Consider the following 17802-nt stretch of genomic DNA (forward strand, 5'->3'; position numbering starts at 1 on the left):
TAGCCGTTGTGACGCAGCTGTTATCCTTGCCCGAAATGTCACAGTTGTCTATGGATTGCAAGTATAACTATATCCTACTTAAGATGTCGATTTAGTCTATGATTGATTGAACTAGTATTGATCTGTTGATCAGTTCCTTTCTATCCGTCTATCGCGTTACAATCTCGATACGGAGTGTAAATTTAGAAAATGCAATTCCCTCACTCAACCAGAACGCATCACAATCATGAAACTCGATTAGGCATATTTACTAGTGATCTGAAACTGCTTGCTACCTAGGCCTATTGACACGCTTGGTATCCTTTTGCCTCGAGGACAAGGGAAATTGAGCGTTGCATTTCACTTGATAAGTTAACATCACTTGGAAAAGGGGTGTGACTCATAACATTGACGTCACATCCGCAGAGAGTTCCTCCGACTTCCCGCTGTAGCGCTACGCGACAAATCATAGTCAGCCAAGCTTGGAACAAAGCTCAGCTCGACGAACACTGGTGACTCGCGCACCTGAGATTTGCATTAGGCTCGCTGCTTTGGAATACCTCAGGTGAACACTCTCACAGGTGAGTGCTAAGTTTCTTGTATTACATTGAAGATATGATATGTACCTGTCCCGATTCAAGTGTACTTGATAATTTTGACAACAAGCTCACCTGTGATGTTGTCGTAGTTGGGAGGATTTAGTGGCTGTCAAAAAGCAATCTTTCAACGTTCGATACTTTTCAATGTACATAGAGACTGACTTTATACGCTGTCATATTGACATTGTCAATATTTTCTCACGGCTGTTCTATTTCACACAACATCTTATATACACACACCGCCCGTACATTGTATTCGAACAATCACCATACCTTATACAGACACATTAGGTTGGCATATATATCCACACTCATGTAGAGGACTTGTGCAAGTTTGTTCACGGGTAACAACTCCATGCCTGAAACCTGTCGGCGTGATCTTTTCCCCAGCAATTAGCGAACAATGCAGGCAGAAATCTTAGTCCTATCTCGACTGGAGTCTTGGCGAATACAACAATGATTCGCCTATACCATAACTAACGCCCTCGACCCATGGCTCTATAAGTCATTATGTTTCATATCCACCGGCGGACGGTATGTTTGGGCTGCGTACACTGTGCGTGTATACTGATGATTCTTACGAGAAAATGTGTCAAATACCAGTTAATATAATCGAGCTACGCGTTCCCCACGAAAATAATTAGCTGTGGGGAATGATATCTCTGATAGATGGTCGTTATTACCGGGAACTGACCACACAGCGAGCTGGAAGTTTTAGTAATAGACATTGATTGATCGGACCCCGGTCAATAGAAACACGTTTAATTAGTAATACATGTCATATGGTGGTAAGCTCGGTGCGAACTTGGGTTTAAGGTTAAGGTTGCTATGATTTATAGATACTGACTGCCGTCTGAGTTGTATTAGATAGACCAAGTAAAATATTGTATATCTTCTTACATTATTAAGCAAAACAGGTATAGTTGTTTATATGTCTGAAATAGGTATCAAGGTGTTTTTATGCATATTCCAACTCTTAATCTTTGATAGTCCAGTTTTTACGATGTAAAATGTAACTTTCCCCGGATGTAGTGTACTTATATAATTATCTAAAATTTTATTATTACGGGTTGACTTCAAGAGGTCATTAAAAATGAAAACTAAGGTAGTACTCAGTAAGCCATGCTAAGTGCTCGAGACCGTCGGAAATATATGTACTGGGTCGTATTGCCAGACAAGTAAAGTATAGGTTTTAGACAGATAATCCGTTGAGATAACCATAGCTCTAGGTATGCATGTCTGGTGCTCTATGGAGCTAGGTACATATTATGCAGAAAAAAGGAATTTTCATGCGACAACGGCTAAGGACCAGCTGAAAATAAGAGACTCGGAATATATGGTACTCGACAGACGTCAAAGTGAATGCCCAATGCGGATGTTCCTGCGCTTTCGTTATTTTACGAGTTCCTAGACTAGTTGTGAAATATCGGTCGCTGCTTCAAAGGAAATATGTGTCCGGGACTATGTCTGTTAAGTGGAAGTAGGTAGGCCGCCCGAGTGAGCCTACCGTCAGCCCGTCCCTCCCTTTCCCCTCCGGCGTGGTCAACGACCGTGAAACTTTGCGTCGTCGTCTACTCCAACAGGAAGACCAAACTGGGGCGTTTCCGAGACAGTTTTACTCGTCCTTCATAATACCTGACCCGAATACATACATATACTTACATCTAAATGCGCATGTTTGTATGTGCGTGCGCGTAGATGGGTACAGTGATGGGCACATGAGAACAACTGGACAGACAATTGTTGGCTGTTAAAAGCGCATATTGGGCTGTCGAAAAGCGGCTGTTAAGTAATGCTGCCGAGCTTTAAATATTGAAGTACAATGAATCCACTATTTCCCGGTATGGATTTTATAAATTATTCATATACATTGTGTAACACACTGCTTAAATGCGACCAAGTGAAATGTCTCCTCGTGTTCGATAAAGCGCGTTTCTGCAGTGGTGAACAGAAATACATACCGTTCTGATAAATTAAGTCTGCCAGATTACTCGAAAAAGTTTCAGTATTGCACATAGTTTAATCATGAAAAGAAATATTCATCGCCGAGCTTCAGAAACGATGTATTGTGTCAGATCTGATGTTTAATGTAATGACAATATTATTACCTCGCAAGGTCAAACATGATTAACGACTTGTATCATTCACACGAGCAGATATTATGATGGAAAATCCCAGTCGGAAGAAAAACAATTTGCGTAATATTTTTACGTGGCAAAACTCTTAAGCTCAATGATAATAACAACAATCGACTTCCTCGTTTCAAAGCCTCCTGTCGATTTGACTTCAGTCAGTGATTAATTGTCCTGTTTACAACGCTGGCCTTTTGCATTTCTGTGGCAATTTGATTGTGTTTAGGTGTAGATTACGACTGAAATATGCTGACAAAGACAACCCCCAAGACTAGTGTGTGTTGATGTGTTACTTCACTTTAAAGCTGTATTATGTTGGGTGAGTGAGGCACATACTGTCGTAGACGCCATGACATTTATTTAACTCCTGTGTGCTAAATGGGGGGAAATTATTACCCACGTCCCACTCAACATGCCCTTATTATTAGTCAATTTCGTTCGGAGTCAAACATTGATCAGCGGATCCTTGCTCGAGAAAGGGACGCCACTGTGTCCTAGGTGACTAAAGATAATTCAGCTTCCAACGATCATGCTTTGCGAAAGACTGATGAATGAACCTAACTGTACCCACCACTGTATGTATACTGAACCGCAAAAGACACGTAAGTTTAGAGACATGAAATCACATAAAAGTAAGCGTTCATGTTTATGTTTTCTATTTAAAAAAACTTGACAAAAACAGAAATGCGCTTCTTTTGCTATTCAGTATATTAATCAATATTGTCCGTGATGGTGGGGTAGCCTAGTGGTTAAAGCGTTCGTCGGGCTAAAGACACGGGTTTGATTCCCTATGGGTACAATGTGTGAAGCCCATTTCTTGTGGAATATTGCTAAAAGCGGCCTAAAACCACAAGTGATGGTCCACGAAGAGAGAAGGGAAGTAATGAACCGGATTTAACTAAATACTTAACTGTATCCGGAATAAAACCGGCGTATTTCATATCAGTCTCTCGAAGATATGACTATTTATATTCCCAGAAAAGTCAAAATGTCCTCCATCGTGAAGCATCGTGTGTACGCGGAAGTAAATTTTATTGCACACTTGGAAAGCATTGACAAGAAGTTTTGTTAATTATTTACACATAAATGTTTAGGCGACTAACGGGATCGGGTGGTCAGGATCGCTGATTGACACATGTCATAGTATCCCAATTGCGTAGATCATGATGTTAATCACTGGATCGTTTGGCCCAGACTCGATTATTCACTGACCGCTGCCATACTGCTGGAGGCGGTAAACAACAACAAAAAAACAAATCATCTTGATGAAGTCCCCAAGTGCAGGTCTCAGACGTTTTGCCACTTCATAAACGTATGCTCGGTAAATGTGTAACATGGCCAGGGGCTCCTTTCACAAAGCATCCTTTGCCAAGGTTAACCTTAACTCCCATTCTTTCACACTGCACTAAGGTTACCCTAGACTTAGGTAACCTTAGTGTAATGTTCAAAAATGTGAGTTAAGGTTAACCCCAGTAAAGCAAGTGTAAGGTAACCTTAGTGCAATGTTAAAGAATGGAAGTTAAGCTTAATCTTAGTAAAGCAAGTGTAAGGTAACTTTAGTGTAGTGTTAAAGAATGGGAGTTAAGGCTAACCTTAATAAAAGTTGTTTTGTGAAAGGAGCCCCAGGGATTCAGCTATCGAACCCATGATCATATATGTCTGACACGCCGAGATGGCGCAGCTCAGGAACAACTGGGCCGCCTCTATGTCATAACACAACAATTAGGATTGATGTGGCAGTAGAAAGGATGGGCCTGCCATGACGCGTAGTGTGCGTACTTAGCTTTCCAATACAGTGAAAGCTGTGAAAACAGGCATGTGTTCAATCCGTCAAGTTGTTAATATTGGCGTAAAATCTCAGTCCCGTTCGTGACATGTACTTAAACCATCAGCTCTGCAATCCGGCACATTGTTTAAAGCGGATTATTCCTTCGGTCCCAATAAGTGCCGGTTTAGACAGCTTCCACTGTATACGTAATTAACATTTAACTGAGCGTTTCATCCATGGAGTGAGTGAGTGAGTTTAGTTTTACGCCATACTCAACAATATTCCAGCTATATCGGTGGTAAATAATCTGTAAATAATCGAGTCTGGACAAGACAATCCCGTGATCAACAGCAGATATCATGATACCTGGTGTCTTACCGGTCTGTGCCAGTAGCTCATTCCTGAATTAAAAACTAAAACAGTCAATATAAACATACGTGTCTTATATTCGATTTCGACAGAAACAAAATGACTGCATGTTGGAACCATTTTCAGAAAAGGGCCTGACAGCTCAAGAGGGCTAAATGCCATATACATCCAACGACATAAGGCCATAAACTGCATTCTGTAACTGAAGAATCTTACCGTCCTCTTGGCGTCTTTGTGACTCACGCCAGACTGTTTCCCAGCTGACAGGGACAAAGTGCGGGTCATGTGAAGTGCTGTTGAGCTTATTGCTGTGTGTTGTCTAGAGAAAACGGCAGGATGAACTTTACAAGAATCGATAGATTGCGTAAATGATATCCCACTCCAATGTAAAGATTCTTATTGTAGCCCCTTAATGATCGATCTTTTCCTTACAGTATGACATTCACAGCCGTGTTAATTCTTAATGAGTCTTGCTGCATGATCGTTTGTCTCTTTAGTGTTTCTTTATAGCAAGTTGACTGTTTTGATTGATAGCCCAACAAATACAGTTGGGTTCTCTTTTCAGTGTAGACAAATCTTTCTTATGTAATGAAAGATGTTCTTTGGAATGACAACTTTTCCAATTCCGTTGAGGATAATTTTGTTATAAACTATGTCCAGTGCACTCATATATGTCAATACTGACAAAAACATCATTTAGCAAAAGATAGCAAATATATCCCACTGGACTTACAAGAGGCCACGTCATCAAAAATTCATTTATCAGCATCTGTGTATGACAGACTATACTTTTGCACACAAAGTCTGAACACAACTTCAGTTTTTCCAAGGTTTTGCTATTGTGTTTCTTAAATCTGCAGTGCCACAGGGTCACCAGAAAATATACAAATATTCAGAAGTCAATGATGGGATCGATTGGCCTGATTCAACAGTCGTCGCCTGGTTGAAAATGTCTAATAACGGCGTACTTGCTCGTGCATAATTCACACACCGCGTGGATGCTTTTCTCATCAACCTACCGCTCCGGGCTGCACAAGAAGGAACCCTATTCACATATTGAAAGGACCCGTACAGCTAGCCGCGTTTGTTTAATTACCGCTAACCTTCTTATCGATCAGGGCTGTTTTTTCAGTCTTTATGATCACGTTTTTCCTCTTCTTGTTTTCTGCGATTTCATCGCTTCATGTCGTTGAAAACTAGTGATTGTGTTTTTTCGTACATCGACAGCGGATCATGTGACGAAGACGTTTGTGCTAATATCCTGACGTCGTCGATGACGTTATTGATGACGTGTTGGTAACGTAAGACGTCGACCATAACGTACTCGTGATAGGTTTTCACAGTCAGATAATGTTTCTGGCCACCGAGTAAAAACATCATTACTTCATGTATGATTATTGTATATGGTTACATGCTGGTCATGCCTGATCAACACGAACACAACAGGAAGTGACGTCATGACATGTTGCCATGGTGTCCTGTCGTCAAAGATAGAATCTATTGATTTTACAATATGTAACATTAGAATGTATGATATTATACGTACGTAACCTATTATCACAATACTGTTGGCACGGTGGAGTAGTCCTTTGGTTAAAGCGTTCGCTCGTCGCACCGATGATTCGGGTTCGATTCCCGACATGGGAACAAAATGTAAATCCCATAAGTTCTGGTTCCCACAGTGCTGGAATATTACTAACAGCGGCGTAAAACAATACCCAAAATACAGTTGGTTTCTATTGAGGATATATATAAATATAATTTGATATAGAGTACGTTTAGGTAGAACTCCATATAACATTTGTATCAGTTGAATAAAAGATTTCCCTGAACATTAACATGTGATATAAAAATGAGATTCCCCTGCCTTACGGATATAATTTCAGGAAAAAGTCAATATTCATCTCATATCCTCTGTAATGTCCATTGTGTTCTCCAGTCTGGACTGCGGAATGACCGCTTCAAAGAAGACTCTGAGAAAAACGTTATTCGTAATTCGAAATGTCACTCCGAAATTATATCTTTGCCTATTAACATTACCGTGTTTTTCGGTATTGACGTCATTGAGAACCAAGCGACTTGAGTCAGGCGCATGTGACCAGGGTGTATTTGGTATTGGAGACGTGAGTGGTTGATGGGGCGTAAGGTGGGTATGTATGCCTTGTTGTGTCTCCATCTATCTTTATAACACAATTAGCACTGAGAGTGAGCATAGGAGTAAAGGTTGTGTTCCACATAATGTAAATTTGCGGGGGTTGAACGTAGTACCTGGTGAGCGGGGTGGATTTCACAAAGCGTGGATACTCTATGTTCGCATACCGCCATTACATGAACACATATGGAAATGAAGGCTTATCAGGAAATACAACAGTGCGAATGTAGACAACAGAGTCTAAGAACACAAACGAAATTATTTTGACTGGATAGGGTCCACATGAAGCCTCTGAACAAAGGAAAACAGTACCATTAGCATCTCTCTCTCTCTCTTCTCTCTCTCTCTCTCACTCTCTCTCGCTCTCACTTTGTCTCTCACTCTCTCTCACTCTCTCAGTCTCTCTCGCTCTTGCTCTCACTTTGTCTCTCACTCTCAGTCTCTCTCTCTCTCTCTCTCTCTCTCTCTCTCTCTCTCTCGCTCTCCCTCTCTCTCAATATTGCTTAAAGCTGAAGCTTTCGGCATACCACCCACTAAATCCATTGTGGTGTCACATTTGATGCTTCCCGTTGTTAGGTAGTCAGAAATGAACTTTGAATAAAGATGTTTAACAAGTGTATGAATCGGTATTATTTAGATTTAATGCCCATGTTGATTGCGTAAATGCGCATATATATGGTACAGTGGAACTTGTGAAAGCCAACATTTGGTACACCACTCTGATGCAAAAGGTCGATTGTTCAATTATCTCGTTAGAGACTGTGAGGACAGCCTCATGTCGACCTAATCCCTCTAAATCGCCTCACAGTGCCACTCAGGAAACCCTGCCTGTATCCTGTTAGAAATTGCTTTCGGATTGTCTGAATTCTGTGCAAATTGGCGCGCCACTTTATACCTGATGGCTTCTGAACGAAGGCAGGTGCAGAACGAGAGGACGTGCCAACTATAAAACATGCCCGCTAAATTAGGCGATATAAACTGCATCTTATCTCCTTTCCCCAAAGAGAAAGCAACTGCTTTTAAAAGTTTAAAGTTCTTTGTTCCGAAAGAAAGTCTTTTGTTTTTGGAACAGCCAGCTTTGATTTGTCATTCTCCTGGTAATTCTCAAAAGACACTGGAATTGTGTGTTCAATGCAAATACACATGCGCACTGGTAACTGTCCTTTGATGAGTTCTTGCAAAACATGTTCATCGACTTGTTGGAAGTAATTCTGCCTTCAGTAATTAAACTCTATGTCATTTTGTGGTATGGTGGTTATCTGCACATATTCGTCCCAGGGACCCCGTCGGGTACCCCGATCTTCTCTCTACAGATAGGTTGCTTGGGACTACTAGTAGCCTGGAAGCCGACAGGACTATCATACTGTATCATTCTGACGATGCGTAATTGGAAATTCTCATCTACAGCTGAGAGTCGTCAGTGTTTGTCATTTGTAGTGGCCTCGATCATACGCGCCTTCGTTGTGGTAGCTTTACCACATTCGTAGTGGTAGTACATTCGTGGTGTAGCCATGAGCACTTTCGTGGTGGCAGTGAGTAGTACCTCCCTGTTGATAGCGAGTAGTACCTTTGTGGGGGTGGTCAGTAGCGCGGCCGTGGAACCTAGAAGGCATCAGTGACTCTGAGGTGGTGCCTTCATGCCTTTGTGGTAGTCGTGGTTAGTCCCTATGTGGGGGTTGTCAGGACTTTCGTGGTGGTCGTGGTTAGTGCCTTCGTAGGGGTTGCCAGTTGGACTTTCATGGTGGTCGTGGTTAATCCCTATGTAGGGATTGCCAGCTGGACTTTCATGGTGGATTTGGTTAGTCCCTATGTTCGGGTTGGACCTTCGTGGTGTTCGTCATGAGAGCATTAGCGAGCTTACACAGTAATACCGTAACGGGGTACTCAATAATGCCTTAGCGGTGTTACTCAAAAGTGCCTTAACAGAGTAGTCAGTGGTGCCTTAGTGGGGTTAGTTATTAGTCAATAGTCCCCAAGCGCTTTTACTCACAAGTGCCTTAGCGGGTCAGTTATTTGGGCCTCATCGAGGCGACTCAAAAGTACCTTAGCTGGGTTTCAAATTAGAGCCTTATCGGGTTTAGTGAATGGTGCCTTAGTGTGGTTAGTCATTCAGGCCTTACATAGGTTACTTAAAAGTGCCTTAGCGGGGCCGGTCAATGGGGCCTTAGCGGGGTTACTCAAAAGTACCTTAGCAGGGTTAGTCAATGGGGCCTTAGCGGGGTTACTCAATAGTGCCTTTGCGGGGTTAGTCAGTGGGGCCATAGTGGGGTTTCTCAAAAGTGCTTTAGCGGGGTTAGTCAGTGGGGCCTTAAATTAGCGGGGTTACTCAATAGTGCCTTAGCGGGTTTAGGCATTAAGGCTTCAGCTAGTTACTCAGTCCTGGCGTAGCTGTAGCATGGCCAGAGCGAGGAACTTGACACTGACGACGTGTAGTCACTGACAGAGTACATCGCGCTGTATACCGACCATGGCCTCGGTATTCCGTGATGACGGATGGTCGTGTTGCGTGACAGTGATGACATTTATAACACACCGGGCGTGTTAGCGTGTAGAAGTTGCGTGTGTCAACCTACATCAGAGTTATGTACATTCTTTTCATGTACACCTTAAAGTCGAAGTCAAGACGTAATTAACTAAAGCAATCTATGTGCAATAATTTTAGACAGTTTAATATGACATGTCATTCAACACCGTAATTCAACACACAATACATGTATCGTACATACACTTGTACATATTTTATTGCACCGGCCCGTGTAGGGAACCAGAATGTCCTCCCCGATGCAGTGGTGTCAGCGTGTCGCCGTTACCTTGTTATTCCAAAGGGGCCTTGTGTCATTGTAGTCTTAGGTAATCATGCCCCACAAGGTCAAGTTTACCCGACCATTCCTTTGTCCCGCCTTGTTAATGTTGCAGAGCGCTGGAATAGCCTAATGGTTAGAGCGCCCGCTAGCCATGCTGAGGAGTTGGGCTCGATTTCCTACATGACCAGAATGTGTGAATGTCTGGTATTCCAGCCGTATTATTTCTGGAATATTGCTGGAAGCGGCTTAAAACTATACTTACTTGCATTGTAGATGTTGGAATAGTGCAAATTGCGGCGTAAAATATAACTCATTTCACAATGACTTAAGCACCACCACTAAACAGGTGAATTTGCAGAAATCCCATTGGGCAGTTGTTGGTGTGTTCGACCAACTCGAGACAGGTCGGGTTTGATTCCACGTATGGGACGTGTCAGCTGCGTCGGTGGCCATTCTGACTGACAAGATATATGGTATTAAAGGACTGACAAGATATATGGTATCACAAGTTAATGTTTTTAATAATGAATGTCAATAGGGTCAGGTTTACAATAACAGGATGTCTCACATCCCGCGACCTCAAGGCTTATATTCTTGCCCCGGGTACACACAGTGGACGGTTACAGAGATCAGAGGAAGACGAGAACATATACATTAATCATTTCACGTAGACAGGTATTAGGTTGTACATGGCCCTAAGGTGTACCATTCTCATCACACGGGTGACTCGACCATTGTAACTTGCAGAGGTTATCTGTCGTACAACGCCCAGAGTTACCTCCCTTATCTGTGACGACAATGGCGACCCTTTAATCCTCTAAACGACGTGCGTGAATCCTGATAAATCCGATCGGTAGTATATGTATTTACACTCACCAGTCACCCCTTTAAGGCAATACTCTATTGATAAGAGAGTATTATGTGACTAAAGTCTGTAGTAGGGAAATCGGATTGATTTTATCCACAGTAATCTGTCCCGTTGACGTTTATGGATGTATCCTTACAGTACTTAGTGGAACAGACATCATTAAAAATGTTAAGTAAAGTAAGTTAAGTAAAGTGATTTAATCCTGATAGCAATAGTCTAGACAATGAAAAAGGTTGACTAATTTTATATCATTTTACATCCTTACATATATATGTTTCATCCCTGATAATGATTAATGATTATTATTTATCAGTCTGAATGAGAATTATGTGTGACAGAATCAACGTAGCTATTGTCATAAGTTATATTACTTTATACTGTAACCATGGAAACGGGGATCTCGTGAACACTTGAACAGTGACTAGAATCAAATTGACGTTAAGCTGGTCTTAAGTTGAGTCACTAGAGTACTTGGTCCGTGTAAGTTGTCTCAAAGTTCGCGTTTTGTTGGGGTGTTGTTATGAAAATTAATGTTTATATTAATCAATACAGCAATGGGACACAGTCAAAGCAGAATGAGATTGTCAGGAATTGTTCGGTTGCCTGCTCTCAAACACAGAAATCACAAAGTATAAGATCTACCACACCAAGTGAGTTCGATTTTTAGCAATATTCCAGCAATATCACAGCGGGGGACACCCAGAAATGGGCTTCACACATTGTACCCATACCGGGAATTGAACCTTGGTTTTCGGCATGACTAGCGAACGCTTTAACCGCTAGGCTACCCCACCGACCATCTGGCAGCCTCTTGAAGATTTACACTGCATTAATAGTATATATATAGTAAAGTATGCTTGGATTGTCTGACATAACTAGAGTTATAATTTTGCGTTGAGTCATATAAGGTATTCGGATACGATGCCAATGGTGGCGGCGGGCTGGGTCGCCACGGTTGACGGTGGAGCAACTTTGTTTATGACTACACCTTCACAAACGAGTGCCCTCCACACAACGCTGAATTCGCGGAGATAAGTGGATGATTGTGCACTGGCGACAACCCAGCTGGCTAACTCGATTATTCCGCCCATAAAACAGACTTTTAGACAATTATTGGAATCGACATTGTCGACAAACAAAACGCGGGGTGAACAAGGAACAGAGTGTATGGATTTGAAAGCTAGTAATGCTCGGTCGTAACAGTTACACACGATTTACCACTACATGCGTCATCTGAAGTCGACCTGCGTCACGGGTCACTCTGGACAGATATTTGAATGGCATTGTGATATGTGCTGAGCATTTGCTGGTTTCCGTTGTTGTTTGTATGGTTCTTTTTTCTCTAGACTTTTTCTAATGCACTGTCATACCTAGAGTTACCATATGTCACAGACTTATAATGAGTTACAAGGTGGCAAAACATCTTGGATCGGTTTGCATTAAAATGGAACTTTTCACTTTTTCAAGACTCTCTTAGCAATATTACAGCAATAGCACGACATGGTGTGTGTGTGTGTGTGTGTGTGTGTGTGTGTGTGTGTGTGTGTGTGTGTGTGTGTGTGTGTGTGTGTGTGTGTGTGTGTGTGTGTGTGTGTGTGTGTGTGTGTGTGTGTGTGTGTGTGTGTGTGTGTGTGTGTGTGGTAGGTGATGGTGGGGGTGGGGGGAGGGGCTACACACATTGGGCCCATCTAAATCGAACTCGGGTTTTCGGCGTAATGAGCGAACGCTTTAGTCACAAGGCTCACCCACCTTTAAAGTATTTTGCTGTTTTGGACCAGCTTCATCCAACGTGGTTACTGTGGCCTAAATAGTTCAAATGGTTCAGATTCACTGACGTGGTGTATGACAAACCAACGCAATCTGGGATTCGGACTATGTTTTCACTTAAAGCTGCGATATGTTGATTTGTTTTGTGTAAAACAACCGAACCTGTTACAAACCTGTGATACGTGGTAAATACCCATTGCCCCTAGGAATGTTTTGTTCTTTAGGGTTCAGTTAGTACGACAGTTTCATTATGGCTATGAGTGCTTGAACACGACAATAGCTTCACCTGTAATAATATATCACCATGGCAATGATTTCATTGGTACATCACTAAATATTTAGATCCATACGACAACAGATTCATGATTGATACATATTTAAACAAAAGTTTCGTCAATGCCTACACAGACACGCAATCATACCTGGATTCCGAAAATATACAGGTGATGCAAAACAGAATACAGTTGATCTGCCTTGCGATTCGCCCAATAATACGTCACTGTGTCGATGTAATCAGTCAACACACACGGTTGTACCAACTTATGCTGAGCGTGACACTATATCTGCCGATGTAGGTGTACATCCATTATACCGGAAGTAAGATAGAAGCCATTGTTTTGATATTGACTGCAGACCGCTAAAAAGTATTTATATTGTACTATTCCAATAACGTCTTCAGAAAGAATAAATATTTGATGCTGTTGAAAATTCATGACGTTGCTTCATTTAGTATAGTTACATCATTACTAAGTGTGTTTTAAGACTGTGTGGAAACGGGAAGAGAGGCGTTAGTATGTAAATCATGGGTAAGTGGGTGAATACAGTTTTACCCCCACGGTCAGATTATCCTAGCTTTTCTACGTAGGTGATGACTAGAAGATAAATCCTCATCGTCTTCATAACTCAATCACTCGGACCCCTACACCCGATGTTTTCCTCGCCACCAGTGTCCCCCTCTCTCAAACACAACATCACACACATTTCGTACCTAGCTAGGAGGAAAATCACGAACAATGCACCCGCTCACGAAATGTAACTCTCATGGACGCGTTTAACCTCTCATACCGCTAACCATAAACGCGTTCGAGTGATATCTAAAACCTCCTAGTATTTTCGTTTTACAGGCATCTCTTGTTTCTACAAAAAAGTGGCGTCCATTGTTCTCATGTTACGTATTGTAACATATGCAATGTTTACTACATGGGTATTTATGACAAATATTGAAATCTGACCAATGAATACGTGCGACCAAATTGAGTTTCCATTTCTTATCATAGACATCAGATATCTCTATAGTGTACATCGTGGCTTTTATGAGTGAGTGAGTGCGTTTGGTTTTACGCCGCACTCAGGAATGTTCCAACTATAATACGGCGGTCTGTAAACAATCTAGTCTAGACCAGACAACTCCAGTGATCAACAGCATGAGCATCAAATTGCATAATTGGGAACCGATGATGTGAGTCAACCAAGTCAGCGTGCCTGACCACCCGATCCCTCTAGTCGCCTCTTATGACAAGCATGGGTTACTGATGGCCAGTGTTCCGACCAAGGTCTTCACGTCTGTGACTAACCCTGGCTGTTCTAGATCCAAACAATTACTGAAATGATCTATGATTCATCATCATCATTGTTATTCATGTCTTTATCGATCACTCATAGGCAGCAATGATGTATGATGTTCGCTAAAGAGGTTAGCGTATCCTGCCCATCGCAAGGCATCACAAATACGTGCAAAGGCATGTCAATTGTTCTGTCAAAAGCACAGGACATAAGGCAAGGCATTCGTCTATGTATGTGTGAAAAGAAATGGTCACAAGCTTGCTCAGACTTGAAGTCCCTTGAGTCAATTCCCTGCAGACTTGAGTTCCTTTGAGTCATTTCCCTTGAGACTTGAGTTCACGTTTCTATGAAATCTAATAATTCTATCACATATATTGCGAATGTGATCTTAATTTCTGTTCAGTCTACAGTTACACTTGAATACGTGTATGGATCTTGCTATGTTCCAGGAATTTAATTAAATCTTTGAGGGATTAACGTTACCGTCTCTCTTTCGGTATTGTATTGTGTATTTCACCCCGGAGTTATTACTTACTAGTCCACGTCACTGATATTAGTCACTTGGCAGGTCATGGGTGTAACAGAAAGTTGTACCACGTATCTCTCAGTGATGTTATAGAAATCAACTAATGACCAAGCTAAAATGCCTTCTATGCATGTGTTGATTCCTACTCACCGACGAAACTGTACATATAATGAACTGTTATCTTTTACTGCTGTTGACCCGTGTATGTCCCGGGGTAGAATAGGACTTCAGCAACCCATGCTTGCCACGAAAGGCGACTATGCTTGTCGTACGAGGCGACTAACGGGATCGGGTGGTCAGGCTCGCTGAATTGGTTGACACATGTCATCGGTACCCTATTGCGTAGAGCGATGCTCCTGTTGTTGATCACTGGATTGTCTGGTCCAGACTCGATTATTTACAGACCGCCGCCATATATCTGGAATACTGCTGAGTGCGCGTGAAACTAAACTCATTCATTCACTCACTCACTCACTCACTTTACTGCTGTATCGTAGTGACCTGGAGTCACGGTGTATGACGATACTGAATGTACATGATAAATATTCGTGCTCCTAGACAGTGATAGAGATGCGTAATATATACCTGAAGGGTTGGTAATGTGCTTCTATATGTAGCCTACATAACCCGAAAAGTATGGGGATATGAGTGGGAGCTCTTGTGACAGATCAGTTGTCTTAGGCGAAACCTTGTGAAACCTGGAATATTCATCAAAGCGGCTTTAAGCCAAAACTCACTCAGTCACTCACTCACTGATAACGATCCAGATTACTGGGGGTTCTCTACATTACATCTCTTTTGCTGAATGAATGGTACAATCTTTGAGTAATTACCATAAGAATCCCTCACCAACAGTCAGGTCCAAACTGCCTCAATGAGTGCTCATCAGCACCGACGACAACAAACATCGTCTGCTGGGTCGGTCTGTTCACAAGTTCCCTAGATATCGACCAAACTTTGTACAAGTGTCCCAACCAATTGGTTATCACCTCTGCTGTTCCCAAACGTGGTTAGTTAATCATATTGTAGGGCGATTCATAACGACCGCCTTCAGGGCTTTGACGCACTGTATTGATGAAGTTAGAAGGTGTTTCGATTTTGGCGTCTTGGTGTCTTCTGTTGGAGTATTTAAAGGATACGATCGCACCAGGGAGTGGTCAATGTTCAAAGGGGGTCATGCTCGATGACCCTGTACCCATTTCCAGACTAGATGTTAGGGATAATTCGGAAAAGAGCTCTTAAGGTCTCATCATTTGATAATCTTAGGGTGAGGCTGACACTTTGTTCCAGAAAATGGTGAACGAAATAATTTGGCAGACAAAACTAAACAAAGTGTTTGCTTCATAATGCTAGAAAACTGAAAAAAGGGTGAATTAAAAAAGGCCAAGCACAAACAATAGCCACTCTCGATAATCATTGGAAACAGATTCTTTAGGGATAAACAGTGGTGAAAAGTAATTGAGTGAGTGATTTTAGTTTCACGCCAAGTTTAAGAATATTCCAGCAACATCAATGCGCCGAACATCAGAAACGGGCCTCACACAAAATGTCGTGATACCCATGCGGGGAATCAAACCCGACCTTCGTCGTGACAAACGTACGCTTTAACCACTAGGCGTGATTACCCCATCGAACAGTAAAATTACCCGAATGGATCACTGAAAGTCAGTAACATCTCCACATGATAACCTCAAATTTGTGAAGAAAACAGACTTCAAAGTATTGTAGGTTTCTTGAGCTGCCCTTTGACTCGACAGTGGACCTTTAGATGATATTGGGAATTCGAAACGCTTTATGTACTGAACGACAAAAGTAAAGCTACCCTGGCTTTTTGTGAAGTTTCTAAATAGAAGACACAAACATGAACGCTTACGTTTATGAGATTTTATTTTTTTCGAAACTTGCGTTTCTTTTGCTGTTCAGTATACATATATTCGGTTATATGAGTCACCGTGAGTAAAGTATAATATCGCATGAATGAGGTTTTTTAGGCCATGAAGTGACATATTCGACAGAGGGATAACACAAGTAGTTTTACAGTCTCACTGACCTGGATTGAGTGAAATATGGCGTGTATTGTACACATATGATTGCCATAATAATTTCGACATGTCATAAATTTGTAAAGTGTCGTTGCAGTTTTTAAAACTGATATTAATATTATCCGAATATCCATTGTATATTGTTGAAAAGTCCAAACGAAACCAATCTGAGTTAAATTAGTCAAAACAATGACAGGAAAGCCAGCACTAAGAAGTGTGCAGTCCATCAAGGAAGTGTGACAATTCCGTTTTTACTTCAGTTTTAATATAAGCCCGCATTGCCAACATGGTTCCCTCAAGTGGGATCTGTTCTTATACCGTTGCTGTTCAAAGTCGGTATACAGTTTGAGGAAACATATATCACTGTGTCCACATTCCTTAATATGTTTCCAGATACTGAGATACAACAGGTATTGTTTCAGCACAGCTGATGTTTACTTTTTCCATACAAGGTCGAACTGTATGCTTCACTCTCGATTTTATTTCATTAATAAATAATACGCCTTTAATCACGAACAGTAGTTTCCTTGAACTGTCATTCATGCGAAAAACATGCTGATAAAGTACCTTTTACCCCATGTTCCGAAGACTTCAGCATTAGAAGGCACTGGGGTGAATGTAAACCACCGCCTGTGTTTAACTATATAGGAAAAGGAAGAACAGCAGGACTCGGGGTAGTTGTTCGTTGCTCTGAAAACATTGTTGAAATATGTCTTTAAGCCATGGATATTAAATTACATTTTCAGTCCATGAACAGTCTTTCATATTTCCTATTCATAGTTCATATTAAAGTGCAAACTGATATGAACTAATGGCAATGAGAGCTACGTCCAATAAGTACAGACACGTCACCTCCAGACTGGAATCCGAAAATACAGCTGATTCAATTTCCGTTCGGCTGCAAATAATTTCTTCGGGCAAAGTCATTAACACCCACATGAGCTGGATTCCCCTTTTCTCATTTATACATCTCCAATTATATAGTAATTAACAGTCGTTAATGCATGTAACCTCTGCGGCCTCCATCTGCTGCTTAAACTTTTGAAGGATTATACTGGCAGCGTCTTTGTTAATTTAGCTGCATTCTCGGTGCTCAATAATATATATGATTTGGCAACGTGACTGAATGAGTGCTGGAATAGGATAGAATTCGTTTCGTTTTTTATTGTTTGTTTTGTTTGCGTGTTTTGGGGGTTTGGGGTTTGTTTTTGTTTTTTGTGTTTTTTTGTGTTT

The 17802-nt window shown here is 41.6% G+C and overlaps 1 pseudogene; it reads left to right on the forward strand.

The window, feature by feature from the left end:
- Window positions 1-431: 431 nt before the first annotated feature.
- LOC137278457 (cAMP-dependent protein kinase type II regulatory subunit pseudogene) overlaps window positions 432-17802 on the forward strand; it is a 37837-nt pseudogene continuing 20466 nt past the window's right edge.

This window comes from Haliotis asinina, chromosome 3 (assembly GCF_037392515.1).
Source record: "Haliotis asinina isolate JCU_RB_2024 chromosome 3, JCU_Hal_asi_v2, whole genome shotgun sequence".
Classification (NCBI taxonomy): Eukaryota; Metazoa; Mollusca; class Gastropoda; order Lepetellida; family Haliotidae; genus Haliotis; species Haliotis asinina.